This window comes from Choristoneura fumiferana, chromosome 29 (assembly GCF_025370935.1).
Source record: "Choristoneura fumiferana chromosome 29, NRCan_CFum_1, whole genome shotgun sequence".
Classification (NCBI taxonomy): Eukaryota; Metazoa; Arthropoda; class Insecta; order Lepidoptera; family Tortricidae; genus Choristoneura; species Choristoneura fumiferana.
In genome coordinates, this window is record NC_133500.1 from 11,043,725 (window position 1) to 11,058,770 (window position 15,046).

The 15,046-nt window shown below is 38.7% G+C and overlaps 1 protein-coding gene across 1 annotated transcript in view; it reads right to left on the reverse strand.

Moving 5' to 3' along the window:
- LOC141444101 (neural/ectodermal development factor IMP-L2-like) overlaps positions 1-14,856 on the reverse strand; it is a 109,077-nt gene extending 94,221 nt beyond the window's left edge. The window contains 1 exon segment of the mRNA XM_074109534.1: positions 14,533-14,856. The gene's annotated coding sequence lies outside the window, so the exon portion shown is untranslated.
- Positions 14,857-15,046: the final 190 nt, after the last annotated feature.

Sequence of the window (15,046 nt, forward strand, 5' to 3'; positions counted from 1 at the left end):
CAACAGATATTGATGTTTTTATCCTACTAATCCTATTTCCTACTAATATTATAAATGTGAAAGTTTGTGAGTGAGTGAGTATGTGAGTGAGTGAGTGAGTATGTTTGTTATACTTTTTCACGCTGAAACGGCTGGACGGATTTAGATGAAATGTGGCGAAAAGTTAGTTTATAACCCTGGATTAAACATAGGATACTTTTAATCCCGGTATTCCCACGGGTAGGGATAAAATCTCGAAATAACAACCTCTGGGCTTAGAGTCATGAAATTTGATATGTAGGTAGTTGGACGTTTGGAATAACAGATAGGTGACTTTTTGACCCGATATTCCCACGGGATACCTAGGGATAACATCTTGAAATAACAACCGCAGGGCTTAGAGCCATGAAATTTTGTATGTAGGTAGCTGGACCTCTGGAATAACACATAGGCTACTTTTTATCCCGATATTTCCCCGGGATAAGGATATAATTTTGAAATAATAACCGCTGGGCTTAGAGTCATGAAATTTAGTATGTAGGTAACTGGACGTCTGGAATAACACGTAAGGGACTTTTTGACCCGATATTCCCACGGGATACCTAGGGATAAAATGTCGAAATAACAACCGACCGCTGGCTTAGTCATGAATTTTGGTATGTAGGAAGCTGGATGTCTGGAAAAAACACAAAGACGACTTTTTGACCCCGATATTACCACGGGATACCTAGCAATAAAATGTCGAAATAACAACCGCTAGGCTTAGAGGCATAAATTTGGATGTAGGTAGCCGTATGTCTGGAATAACACATTAAGTACGCTACTTTTTATCCGCGATATCCCACGGTATAGTTTTGTAACTAAGGGACCCCATACATCCCTGTATTATTTTATTATTTATTATTCGTTGTTTTTCTTAATTGTATACAATACAATACAATAATCTTTATTGCACACCAAATATAGTAAAACAGTACAGAAAACACAAGTATATTACATAGAGATTTTCTAAGGTAAGCAATAGGCGGCCTTATCGCTTCAGAGCCGATCTCTTCCAGGCAACCTTTACAATGGACTGAAATGAAGAACACATTTAGCAGGTGGTGCAATTTACAGTAGATTAGAGCTGTATCAAGAAATACATAAATTTAACACATACAATACACATACACAACAAATCTAAGCAGATAGATAGTAGATAGATACCATAACAACACACATAAATAGCCTAACTATAACATTCATAACGCAAGATGACAGGTAGTGCTCAGGTATACTGTAGTTTTTAAAGTATTTTATTTTGAAAAAATGACTTTGGCCAAGCTTCTTGCGGCGCATTCTTCTTGGGAATGATGGTCTTTTCCGAAAGCGCTGGTATTTTTAAAAAATGAACGTGTAAAGTGCCATTGTGGCCTATTTACTGAATAAATTATTTGTATTTGAATAGGGAAATTTTTGGAAATTTTAGCACTGGGTTTAGAGTCTTGAATTTTGTACAGTTATTCACAACACAACCTCAAATGAAGACCACGATATAAATTTTGGAAATTTCCAGGGGAATTTTGTAAAATCCCGAAAATTTCAATTGCAACACCAGACCGAATAGTTTACGCGTGCGAAGCCGCGGTAAAAGCTACTGTCATTCATATTATTTATGCAAACTTTCGCTTTCAATTATTAGTAGAAGGATAAATGTCGTGTAGATCGATGTCACATTATTTAATGTTCCTTTTATTCTTAGAACCGCAACAACTCTCAATGTTACATCATGGTACCAGATGCAATTCTGACCAATCAGGGCCAGACTGCATGGAGACAGCTGTGAGAGCGCGGACTTTGCACTTGGCATAATTATGACTTATACCAATTGTGTCCCGCGACTTCATCTGTGCTAAATTTGTAGTAACAAAGCAACCACTAGATAGATATTTAGAAACTGTAATCCTTTAAGAAAACCTCATCAAATCACTACTCGTTCCACTAATTTCATTATCATTTTATTGTACACCCTTCCAACTTTCCCGTTCCACTGTTTTTATACAAAAGCGACACGACACTGTGACTGTGTGCACGTCATCTAGAAAACATGCCAAAATCGTCTTAGCAAACTCCTAATGGTTTCAAAAGACCTATCCAACGATACCCCACACTATAGGGCTGGGTGACAAAAAAATATTGGAAATATTCGTATATGGGAGGTACCCTAAAAAAAAAATAATATATTTTTTTATTGTACCATTTTGAAAGAAAGAAAATGCGTTTATTGCCAACAATTAGGTAGGTATATAATGCATATTACACAAGAAGGGTACCTACTAAAAATTAAGTTAACTTACTAACTATATGCGGGTTCTATAAAAGTTTGTGAGACCTGCTTTCTAATGTAGGGGTTAATGAACTTTTATAAAAATCCCGCCTTAACCTAAAAGTATCCCCGCATGCTACTCGACCCATTAAATTGCGGCAAATGGTTCGGGCATCAGCATAATGCTGACAGTGTCAGGTCTTCAGACTGACACTTCAGCGCTGTTTTTCAGCCCGAACCTGTTACAGGTGTGTTATTTTGTCGGCATAGTTTACATATATATCCGTGCAAAATTACAGCTTTCTAGCATTGATAGTCCCTGAGCAAAGTCGCGGACACAGACAGACAGACATGACGAAACTATAAGGGTTCCGTTTTTGTCATTTTGGCTCCGGAACCCTAAAAAGGATGGCTGCCATTTACATTCTGTGCACACAAGTCTAATTACCGTGTCACTAGTAAGGAAAAACTGGCAAGAGCGTGTCGAACAAGCCGAAATAGGGTTCCGTAGCCATTACGAAAGAATTTAAATAATATTTTTCTATGGATTTCGTATTTTGTACGGAATAATCCAAGTTTAGGTATATTTTATACCTTAGGCTGCTATTAACTCTTAAACTACTAATAATACTCAAGAAAACTTAACCGTTATAGTTTTCCTTGTAAGTTTGATATAATTACTTAGGTACTACATATTGAAATTAGTAAATTTTTTCTTTAAATTAATTTACTTATCATATTTTATGATGTGTTTGTAAAGAGACAAGTTTGTTAAAAGTATATTTATCGAAATGAATAGTTTAAGTAATAGTTATTTATGATACAAGTGCGGAAAGTAGGCAATTCCCAACGAGTGGCGGAGAACTTGAAACACGAGCGAAGCGAGTGTTTTGACCGGCACGAGTTGGGAATTTCCTACTTTTGACACGTATATCATTACAACGCGTATCAGGCAGTAGATATACATACCGATATGCACGCCAAACCAAAATCGTTAACGTATACACTTTATTAAACCATCTTTCATAAAGATCATTGACTCAGAAGATTAGAAAGCTACAGCTACTAAATGATAGGTAAAGGAGACTTTGTTTTAGTATCGTGATTTTTATGATTAATTATTAGCCCTTTTTGCTTGACATTTTCCACACTTATATTGGCTAGTCCTTATCTCCTGCACGCTCCTATAATGCTAAATATCAGTGCAACCCGTGAATAAATCCTTGTAATAGTTAATTATCATCAAGTATACGTATTATGTATCTAATCTACCAGCTGTTAACAAAAAGTTATCGTAAATCCGAGATTTTTTAGCTTTGGAACTGTAAATTAATCAAAATGGTTCACTAATTCTAATAGATAAAAGCAAATAAATAAGAATAAGACATACCGGTAGATGTTATAATATCCATGTGTGTAGAGTAGATATTCTATCAATTTAGATGTTTATAACTTAGTTATGTATATATAGTTCACGTATTTTGTTCAGCGTTGAGTTTGTCACTGACAATATGTACTTTGTGAGGACGTAAGGCGGCGTAAAGTCAGATATAAAATCATCATTTAAACTCTTCATTTTAATTTACTCATCAAAAAATTAATAAACGGACTGAACTTATATGGACATTACTTTGGCGGGGTTTCATGACAGCGCGAACGGGTTAACCATGATGGTTCGTGCTACGTCGTGCGCGCGCACTGGAAGCTCATTGGTTAACTTTCGAGTGCGCGCGCTTGACGTCGCACGGTCCGAATTGGACTCAAGAATTTATTTCCTTTTTTTTTCATAACTTTAGACGGAATTAAAATACGAGTTTACATGAAAAAAAATAATTAACGTTCTCTTTTCTGTCGCGATAATCTGTTTATCTTATCAGTAAATATTCAGTTGGTTGCATCAAACGTTTTCTTATTTGTTCAAAGCCTAACTATAACGACTCTTTAACTTATTTTTTAACAATAGTTTGGACATAATTTGGCAATTTAAAAAGTTACTTTACCGCACAAGTGCGGTAAGTAAAATCCATACAACTTTACGGCACACTTGTGGATGCGTGCAGGAATCACTAATTTTCTATGGATATGTTGACCTACGTCAAGAGGCACTTCCGAGCACGTGCATTGTAAACGTTGTTTGCCAAATGATAATAAACCGGTGCGGGATAAAAGTAGTTTAAGTTTTATTCTTGTCAACATACAAACGTACAGATTTGTATTAGTAAACGTTGTTCAACATTACATCATTCAGTTTAAGTGCAATCAGCAGTTGCATCGATATTGCATGGCAACCGATGGGACGGGGACCAGTAATGCTCGACCCTATACTGCTCAGCCATCACTGTACGACCTGATAATACGAACTCATTTTGGATTAGAATTATCAAGTCGTACAATATTAGGTCGTGCATTATTAGGGTGTCCAAATTTTTGCTCGGCCTGTTAATGCTCGACCTGTTATTGTACGTCGTTATAATCGGAATCCAATCGAATCGAATGACCATAGATAGTGTTAGGTTGTGTTAGGTCCAATTGTGACCAGCAGGGCTACTACGAAACTCGAAACTCGAAGTTCGTATCGTACCCTCCCTCTCGCTCTCGTATTAAATAGTATAAGTGTCAGAGGGACCCCACGACACGAACTTCGAGTTTCGAGTTTCGTAGTAGCCCTGCTGGACCAAATTAATTTATTTTCTACTAAATTTATTAATATTCGGTGTACACGAAAAACATGATCAATCGTGCGAATGCTTTCTGTCAAAAGTGTGCTCCGATTATTAGGTCGTACAAAATCAGGTTGTCCAATAGCACTTGAATTATCGGTACAGGGTGATAAGCTCGACCCGTGTTTCCAAGTGACATGTGATTGAATTATCAGGTCGTACAATAACTATACCCGATCGGACGACTAGAAAAACGATGATTCATCCAAAATTAATTGCTTGCGTAAGGAGAAAAAATATTCACACCTAGCTCTTGCTTGCAGCTTCGCTCGCGCAGAATTAGTATGTAGTTTAAAACTTTTTTGATCCCTTAGGAACCAACGTTACTTCGGGATAAAAAATAGCCTATATGTTATTCCAGGGTTTTTTTTTATCTCAAAGCCTTTTTATTTATTTCAAACGAGCATGTGGGTCTCCTGATGGTAAGAGATTACCACCGCCCATAAACATCTGCAACACCAGGGGTATTGCAGATGCGTTGCCAACCTAGAGGCCTAAGATGGGATACCTCAAGTGCCAGTAATTTCACCGGCTATCTTACTCTCCACGCCGAAACGCAACAGTGCAAGCACTGCTGCTTCACGGCAGGATTATCGAGCAAGATGGTGTTAGCAATCCGGGTGGACCTTGCACAATGTCCTACCTACCTACCTGCATATTTTACTTGTATGCCTAATTTCCTGCAAATCCGTTAAGAAGTTTTTGCGCGAAAGAGTAGCAAACATTCATCCACGTCCCTTCGCGTTTATAATAATAGTAAGATAATTATCCTGATTATGATTATGATGATTATTATTTCGCATTTATTATATTAGCAGGATTAAAGTGACGAGGGTTTTTAGAGCAGTTTTAATTGATATCTTATCAAAGATACGTGACGGCTCGCTCTTTAATAGATATTAGAATGTCTATTCTAATCCAACTATTTAATTTATTAAATATAATGACCCGGATAACTCACGTCTTAATCGAGTTTAGCTCGACATGTTCGGGCTAATTCGTAGCCCTTCGTCACGGAGCAACGCGACTCAGCGGCTGCTGCAACACGCGACTGCGCGCCGCGCTCTGCTCGCGCGACTACCCGACGAAACTGAACACCGGCACACAATACCCCGCGTTTTCATCTCATTACAACTGTCAAATGTAGGGTAGCAACAACACTAACAACATCGCTCTGTAAAGGTACGTTCACACACAGGTACGTACTCGGAGGTACCGTCCAACCACATCCCGGTTGAAATTCGGCCGACAACTAATCTCGATGGCTTCACGCAATAATTAATATGTTTATTATTATTTTTAATTTATTGTTATAAATGCGAAATTTATTTACTTTATTCATGTTTCAATTATTATTATATTTTTATTATTATTATTGTAATCATAATTATTATTATTATTATGTACATAAATGCCAGTCAAGTTTCTAGAATTTATATCGAAGGCGTCAATAAGATTAATAAATGAAATAAAATCAAGGATAAATAAGAGCAAGGTCTTACGAAACATTAAATGATTTAGGTTCTGTCCATGATGACATATATATCGCAATAAATAATGTCAAATTCCGCTCGCGGAAATGCCCCATAATGTGAATGAAACTGTTTGTACCAAGAAACTACGCACAAACCAAGGTGGTCGGGACCCGAGTGATAGTTTTGTATTTCCTGCATATCGTAGTTTGTGAGTCATTGACAGATGTCACAGCCAAACCTGTTCCAGAGGCCCAGGAGTGCTCAATCATTCCATCCATACAAAACAGCAGCTATACTTAATGAACTAAAAGAATTTCTTTGCTCACCCGCGACCACACGTACGCCGCGCTCAGCGGTCGCGGATGGGCAAAGAATATCATCATCTTCATCATCAGCCGGAAGACGTCCACTGCTGAACAAAGGCCTCCCCCTTAGAACGCCACAATGAACGACAACTCGCCACTTGCCACCGGTTTCCCGCAACTCTCACGATGTCGTCAGTCCACCTGGTGGGAGGCCTGCCAACGCTTCGTCGTCCGGTTCGTGGTCGCCACTCGAGGAGTTTTCTCCCCCAACGGGTATCTATTCTACGAGCAATGTGGCCCGCCCATTGCCACTTCAACTTGCATATTTTTCCAGCTATGTCGGCTATGTTAATTGATATGGACCTCCGCAAAGCAACGCCTGATTCAATAAATTTGCAGCTATACATGGATCCCATCGATCGAAATGAGGAGATACGTGGAAGAACAAGGGTCACCGACATAGCCAAGCGAATTAGCTCGTTGAAGTGGCAATGGGCAGGCCATATAGCATGGAGAACAGATGGTCGTTGGAGCCGAGGTTCTCGAGGGGAGACCGCGGGTCGGCAAGCGTAGCGTAAGACGTTCACTAACGAGATGGACGGATGACCTGGTTAAAGTCGCGGGTTCACGGTGGATGCAGGCCGCTTCCAATGACAAGGTCTATGGGGGAGGCCTATGTCTAACAGTGGACGTCCTACGGCTGATATGATGATGATGGCTTAACAAGTATATGAGGCCTTATATGAAAGATTACAGTATTTAGGCGATTATTCGAGCGTTTTAATCGTCTCATTTTTCTGGATACTTCTGTAAAAACGGCTGGATTTTCACACATATACTTTTTACTTTTTATCAAGATCATTTCACGCCTTCACGGATAGGATGTCAACATGACATTAGTAGCACAAAGGTTCCACCCTGGTAAATGTCAGTTTCGTCGACTGTACCATCAGTTGTTCGTCGCATGCGGCAACTTCCTCCCAAAGTACAATCACATTGTTGGCTGGTATGCACGCTACCTACCGTCCCGCAGTAATAGAATTACGCCATTTACAATAGCTTATAAGTGCCCAATACGCACTACTACGCAACTACCTTTAAGTACGAGACTAAGAGAGTCGGGATCCAACCCTGACATGATCAATGTGGGCAAACAAGTGCTGGGATTCGGGCAGTGATATTTTGGAGAACTAACAGAAATCCACTAAATTGTCGTCAACATAAAACCAAAACAATACGGCACTCATTCACTGAAATCTTAGGAATGCAAGTATCACAACGAGTATCATATTAACTTAAAGAAAAGCCTAGCTGGACGACTGGGTGGCCAAGTGGTAAAGAAAACTGGCTACGAAGCTTGAGGTCGATTCCCGGCGGGCAGTTATTTGTATGAATAATACTAATGTTTGTTCTCGGGTCTTTGATATTTAATACCGGGGGTGGACCGATTTGAATGCGGTTTTTTTAATTTAAAAGCAGGTTTTTACCGATGGTTCTTAGACATGTTTTATCAAATCGATTCAGCCGTTTTCGAGATATTGAATTTTGAAGTGACAAAGTCGGGACTTTCCAACTTTTTGTTGGTTAGGTTAGGTTAGGTTATTGCTAAATGATTTCAGCGGTTTAAACGCGAAGACGTACTTAACAAACGGGCACATATAGTCCGAGATTTTTTGCTCTAAGTAATATTAGTATGATCTGATTTATTAGTTAGTTCCCAATCCACAATAGGTCCGCGTGGGAACGACGGCCCAAGCCCTTTCATGGTGTGAGGAGGCTTGTGTCATGCAGTAACATGTTTATTTATAGGCCACGATGACGATGACAAAGGCTCTGATATAATAAAGTCTGTGTAACTAATGTTGAAAATAGCTTGAATGGCCTCGAGAAAAGTATGGTACGGCCGTGCCTTTGTTTTCATTTTGTTCGACATGGCGGGGGACAACCGTGCCCCCAGACAGATAAAGCATAAAACTAGGTAGACAACTCTTGGCAACCAAGAGGTTTGCTATATTATAAATTATAAAAAAAACATCTCCGCGGTACAACGCTAAACGAAACACGCGATATTCATTACTTCTAAATGAAGCTTTATGGCTCTTAAAATGAGGTCACTCCTGCGCAAATCTGGTCGATTCCGGACTCCCCTAATACCGTCCTATCAACGCGTTGTCTAGTTGTCGCCTGATCAGCCGGAAACGCGTTACATTTGGCGACTTAACATAATAGGACCCGGTTTCCTACGAGGTGAGACATCACCCGTCGGTTACATTTTTGGTTACAGCTGGTTCCCAATTGTCGGATGTCGGGCCCGGATCTAAACCCTTTCCGGCCGAGAAACTGATTTTCCGATTTTATTTCTAAAATTTCAATTACTTAATTGTGGTTTGAGAAAAGTGATAATGAAAAAGTGTTGGACTTGTAAATTGTAGCTCTAGAGGTCAAATCTAAGTCAGACGTAACACTAAGTTTTTATTTTTATTTCCATTTATATGTTTATTATTTCCATTTTCCTATTGAAGCTTATTTAAATACGTGTCTTCAAAAAAACACGATTCCGAGCTAAGGTCATTTGTCCAGGTAGGTATTGCATTCTATGTATCTCTCTGCCGTACTAAGATTTCTCAAAATTATCCATGTATCTACTTATTCACTCTGCACGCAATGAATAAAGGCGAAGCTTTGTTATTAGAGAGCCGTGGTGGCCTAGTGTTTTGACCTAAGGCCTCTCAAGCAGAGGATCGTGGGTTCAAATCCCGGCTCGCACCTCTGAGTTTTTCGAAATTCATGTGCGAAATTACATTTGAAATTTGCCAAGGCTTTACGGTGAAAGTGAACCTGAGAAGCAATTCAATGGTGTGTGTGTTCATAATCCGCACTGGGCCCGCGTGGGAACTACGGCCCAAGCCCTCTTATTGTGAGAGGAGGCCTGTGCCCAGGAGTGGGATGCATATAAATTGGAGTGTAGTTTGATTGCTGTTTGTATTATTATCAAACCTCTCGACGCATGCTATCTAATAATCTATGTATCTTATAATAATATCTTTAAACGAGCAATTCTTGTAATAATCAGAATCTCAGAAACGGCTCCAACGATTTCGATAAAATTTGGTACGTAGAGGTTTTCGGGGATGACAAATCGATCTAGCTTGGTCTTATCTCTGGGAAAACGCTGGTTACAGAGTTTTAGCCCGAGCAGAGCTCGGTCGCCCAGGTACTAATAATAACATTATCATTTATTTCAGATTATTATCCATAGTTTGTTAACAAACATACACATCTTACCCACAATACGCATCTCGAATACGCATCTTATCTTGTCCACTTATTTGTCAAAATCTTCGCATTTGGTTCAACATGCATATTAACATAGATTAATTAAGTTTTTATTTAAAGTATTTTTGATTAATTAAATAAATCTTTAATCTTATTTTTTTTCTGGTAGAGACCCCATAAAGGAATGAGTTCGCCTTTCTACATACAACTACCTCTACGTTTGTCTCTTGCATTTGTTTCTTTTCGTACAATAAAGAGTTTATATAGGTAGGTAAACGTTCGAGTGCTCGACACGCATGCCCAATAGATGACACCCGGTCATCTCTAATGCTAATCACATAAGACTAAAGATGCTAACTATTGGGACGAGCACTCGTACGTTTACCTTACATACATGTTTTTTACCTATTGCAATCTTACCTTATAAGCATTTATATACGTAGTCATTCACGATGACGCGTGCCGTGGTTCTTATTAGAATGTCAATAATGTCTAATTTTGACAAAATCACGCGTCTTCGTGGATGGCACTAAGGTATAATCGGGGGCTTATAATACGTACAGTACAGTACGTACAGTACAGTAATACGTACAGTAATTATCGGTCGGAGTAATTGCACATCGGTCTTTGGAAAGAGACTCGGCAAATTTCGGCTTCGTAGAGCGTTGTCACACACTACTTATGTGACGTTTGTCAGTCGTTGTACAGGTGCAATAGAGTACGGACGCATTGAGATGAAAATATAATAAAGATTTGTTAAAACCCCCCAAAACTTTAAATTGTACGATGCATGGCATCTTTAGGAAAGAGAGGGAACTATCCTTTTTCTTGTAGCATCACCCAAAAAAGTGATCTACCAATTTTTAAACAAGTTCCTATCAAATGAATATGTCGCTAAAGTCGAAGTTTCAAGTTGACAGACACGTCCTATTGGCATTATTGCTTTATGACATGCAAACGATTATCAGCTTTAGGGTGGCAGACCACATACTTGGCTGATGGTACATAGTTGCAACAGCTCTATAGATATCCGAAGTTTACATGTCATTAATTTGACGTAAACTAATTAAGTCCATAAAGGTGCACTTAATAAATACGATGATTGATGGACGGTGGCCAGTGCTCGGAAATCGTCGTGAATCGTGAACATCAATTGTCTTTTTACGAAGACCGATGTGCAATCTTGATCGCCGGGCACTGTACTCGTAATATCGTGGGATACACTTACGCAGGGAGTGGCGTGACCTGTCTCACTCCTACAATGTAGTGAGATTGACATGCACTCACTACAAAGTACCTATTTAAACTAATTGTCCTTATTTTACTGTCTAACCGAAGCATACTAGAGTAGGACCAGTAAATCGAGACAGACCTTACGATACAGATACAGAGGAACATCATATTAAATATAATGACCCGGATAACTCACGTCTTAAATCGAGTGCAGTGCGCGTGTTGCAGCAGCCGCTGAGTCGCGTTGCTCCGAAGACGAAGGGCTACGGATTAGCCCGAAACATGTCGAGCTAAACTCGATTTAAGACGTGAGTTATCCGGGTCATTATATTTAATATGAGTGAGTCTCACGGTAGTTTCATGTACAGAGGAACATCGTCACTACTAAGATAGGTATAAAAAAACTCGTACCTCAAAGTTTGTATAAGTGTGTGTGTTGTGTGTGTGTTTGTGTGTGTGTGTGCGTGCGTGCATAGCTAGACATCTTGAATAACATTTAAGTTCAAGACTAGCCAAGTTTTTCCAGCATCAATCAAATTCTACAAAAGTAAAATTAACAAAATATCAAATAGTCTGTAAATTCATGTATACCTATCTCATTTTACATCAATAACTATTTGAGCTATATTCATGAAATTTTGGATTCTAGATAAGCAAATAGCCTTACCACGTCCACGTTCACGGACGGGAAAACGTAGTGTAGGGCGTCTTGAGGCACGGTGGACGGACAACCTTAAGAGGGTAGCTGGCGGCGGATGGATGCGAGGGGCTGAAGACAGTGTTGTGGCGCGCCGTGGAAGAGGCTTATGTCCAGCAGTGGACTGCTGTAGGCTGATGATGATGATGAAAGAGCCTTAATTAAACGTGGGCTTTAATTTATGTAGATTAAATATGTTTCGAGTTGTGAAGCTCAGGTGATGAAACGAAGAAGCTTAGCTTGAAATGGTTCGTGTAACACACGGCTACATCCTTACAGACTGGCTTAAACCAAAAAGTCGTTTCTGGGAAAATGAATACGTTTTTATAATAAAATTCCCAAAAAATATTACAAAAAAAATAATACGGATACAAAATTCAGATCTATTGTCAAGAAGACAATAATAAAATATCTAAGGCGTATTATAAAGTTAATGATTATATCATGGACAGGGATATTTGGAAATAATTCCGATCCGCATTAGCGATCCCTTCAAATAGCGAACCTACTGTGTTAAAAATAAAGTTGTGTAAAATACTTGTGATGTATAGTTTCCATATCATTTAATAATATTGTAAATCTGTTTAAAAAAATATACCTCGTTGAGTTTCTTGCCGGATTCTTCTCAACAGAGGTTTTTCCAAACCGGTGGTAGATTTTTTTTGGCATTCATAAGTGCTTGTTATAGCCTAAATTGATATTTTGACTTTGACTTTGACATCCATAAAGTACGTCACACCAATTTGACCATTTTAAGCCCGCCCCCCCTCCTTGTCACATGTGTCTATGAAGATTGCTATTATTTTATTCCTGTCACTCCCCCCTCTCGCCTCCCTTAACTGTGTGACAAGTAATGTCAGGACTTTTAGGGTGATGTCAAGATTTTTGTTAGGACTATTAAATTTTTCATATAGCAACCCTACCCGTGTCTAGATGAAGTACTCTGCGTTAATGGTAATGTCGCAGTTGATGATCCAACGTGACCTTGATCTGGTGCTAGGACCAGCGGTCGTTGACCCTGCGTTTACGCACTTAAGTAATCTTACGTTTCCAGATTATGTATTGTTTTGCAGAACTACGAATTTTTTGCGCTAATCGGTGTGAATATGGGGGAAGGCGAGGGGAGAGGATAGAGGATAGAATATACATCCATCCATCCCACCTATATAAGTCCTGCTGCTGGGCACAGGCCTCCTCTCAGAACAAGAGGGCTTGGGCCATAGTTCCCATGCGGGCCCACTGCGGATTGGGAACTTCACAATCAGCATTGAATTGCTTCACAGGTTTGTGCAGCTCGTGGTAAATTTCAAATGTATTTCCGCACATGAATTTCGAAAAACTCAGAGGTGCGAGCCGGGGTTTGAACCCACGACCCTCTGCTTGAGAGGCGATAGGTCAAATCACTAAGCCACCATGGCTACAATATACATACTTATACTGAAATTATCTGTTAAGACCTTCATTCCGATAGTATTATAAACGCGAGTTTGTAAGTCTGTTTGTTTGTTACTTTATCACTTCTAAACCTGATTTAGATAAAATTCGGTAAGTATACAGATAGTTTGAGTCCCGGAGAAGGACTTTAGGGTAATTTTTATCCCGAAAAATTGTTTAAGTTCCCGCGGGGATAAACGAATTCTACGCGGCCCGAGTGCATGTCGTGTTTGGGCTTCATGGAATCGTTGTGAGATATACTTTAGCAACAAATCACTAAAAAGTAAAAAAAAAACATAAAAAAGTAGGTAAAACTGAATCCAATAAAAATTACTACAAAAAACTTGAAAATAATTTTCTACTAGCTTGAAGTCAATTTGAAGTCGGTGCATATATGTATAGTTGTACGATGGTGAGGTAAACGACTATACATGGGTCCACTACACATACATATATATATTTCGGTGATCTCGGAAACGGCTCCAACGATTTCGATAAAATTTAGTATGTAGAGGTTATCGGGTATGAGCTTGGTATTATCTCTGGGAAAACGCGTATTATTATTAACGAGTTTTAGCCCGAGCAAAGCTCGGTCGCCCAGGTAGTATATTTCAAACGCAACTATTTCTGCTGACGAAACTTACATGATATAGCATTGTCATTGGAGCATATGTGTTACATTACAATTCAATCTGACCACCGGAAGTGGGTCAAATTTCACTCTAAACATTTGAAATGAACTACTGAACATACGTTACTTACATGAGTCTGGCAAAAATAATGCAAAAAAACTTGAAAAATAGGTAATAATTGAATAGAATTAATCACCTTTTTATTTATCTTATCTTTATAAATTTAATTGAATTTAAAAAAAAAAGTTTTTTTACTAAATAAGTTTTTATCTCCTTCGAGGGCGACTGTACAGAATAATATAACATGTCGGGCTAAACTCGATTTAACACGTGAGTTATCCGGGTCAATATATATTAAATAATACAATTATAATATAATATATATAATTGACCTTACTGTACATCCGTGAATCATAAACAAAAACGAAGCAATATGTAACAAATTAAAATAATGAAGATATTATTAAAAAACTCACCTATTTAAAATCAGCCACCAAACGATGACGCCAGACGAAAACTTAGTTTTTTACTTTATAGCGAAATACAAGAAATATTGTTTCCACTGAAAAACATTTAGCATCTTGCTCTAACCGGAAACTGCCACGTGCTTACACACACATTCGAAAGTAACCGAAAAATTTGAATTTCAAAATTGGAACGCTCCCTGATTGGCCGCGATTCGAATAAAGTGACGCGCAACCGTTTTGAGTGGGTTATCCGTTATCGATAATTTTTCGTTTAACACGTTTCTTTTTCGATAAAACTGGCACGTCTTTTATTCGCGACTGCGCAATGAGGAATGCCGGTCTATCTTGACACTATCAGGTCCGTTTAACGCTAAGGTGGTTATATCAACGACGACGGTAGTGTTGGGACGCTAAACGTCGACACTTGAATAAATAAATATTAGTCATTTCTTTACTATTACAGAAACTGTCTCGTAGTTTTTTTTAATGTTACGTACGTATGCATGATTAAAATAACTCGGTA